Consider the following 1,409-nt stretch of genomic DNA (forward strand, 5'->3'; position numbering starts at 1 on the left):
GCCTTTTTATTTAAAAAAAAAAAAACCCAAATAAAAATATTTCCCACTGGAGGCTATTTCTTTTTTTGTTTTAAAAATTTTTATTACACAAATATCTCCCATTCCCATATGTCAGAGGAAAGATGTCCTTGCTCTTTGTAAAACCAATAGTGGAGAACGTTTAGAAAACAAAAGTCCGCCTAGCTTTCCTCCTTTCCCTGGCCCCGAATAACCCCAATGTGTCAACTGAGATAGCGTGACTTGTCCTCTTAATGCTTACATTTTTTTTTTTTTAGCACAACATTGGAGATTGACTCTAAACCAGCAACAAAAAAATATATATTTACAATATTTCTCGGAAAACAAAAACACAACCAAACCCTTTAAACATAGTGACTTTAGGAGTTTTATTTATGGAGCAGTTATTTTTTTTTAATCACCAAGTGATTTTATATTATATATATATATATATATATATAAATTTTCTTCCTTTCCTTTGTGGTTTTTCGCCCCGGTGCTTGGAAAGATGGAGGCAGGGTGTCTGGTCCTGCGGTCTGCGGAGGGCAGGCTCTCCTGGCAAGGCTGTGTCTACGAGCAGATGACAGGAAATTTGGTGGAACTCCCGGGTTCCTCTGTCCCCAAAGAGAGACATTTCTGTCCTCCACACAGACCAACCCTCACCTCTAAAAACCATTTTCTCCCTCACAGTTCCAGAGAAAGGGAAGCCCAGCAAAGCCCACTGGCTGCCATTCCTGGGTTCCCTTTTCCTCTCACCGACTTACGTGCGCAGTAAAAATGCTCATTTTTCCAAACGCAAAACAACAAAAATAAAAGCCAAAGCCCAAAACAAACCATCAGCTTGGAAATCTCTATGGGTGAGATGTCCCAAAGTCAGAGGCACTCTCCCGGAACAATCCCTGCTCTGAGGGGGTCTCTCCACCTCCCCTTTTATAAAAAGACAAGAAAGCAAAACAAAGTCATCTTTTCAGTATTTTCCACAGGAGCAACCGAAAAAAGGCAGGAAGCTTCCAATTATAGGTCATTAACAATAACATTAATAAGGTTTTTGCTCAATACCCAGGGTTCTTGACAGAGAAGTTCCCCTAACTGAGGCACTCTGGAATAAGTCACTGGCATTTCCTCAAGGTTTCAGCCCCAGGTGGCTGAGGCCTGGAGACCAATGGAAGGGGCAGAGGGTCAGGGGAGCAGACTGCTGCTTTTAAGGTGCAGCAAGAGAATCAGCAGATTGGAAGAAACTGACACAATGCCACCCCCTCCCAAGACCCAATTTTCTCTCAGGAGGCCAGTCAATGCCAGGGTCAAAGCTGGGCTAGGTGGCAAAGAGGGAGCCCCTCTGCCTCTATTGCTTTGGAAGTGGCAAGGGGGCACGTGGCGTCTCTCCTTGGGGTGGCTCACACTTCAGACCCCAG

Source organism: Bison bison, unplaced genomic scaffold (genome assembly GCF_000754665.1).
Source record: "Bison bison bison isolate TAMUID 2011002044 unplaced genomic scaffold, Bison_UMD1.0 scf7180017864080, whole genome shotgun sequence".
Taxonomy (NCBI): Eukaryota; Metazoa; Chordata; class Mammalia; order Artiodactyla; family Bovidae; genus Bison; species Bison bison.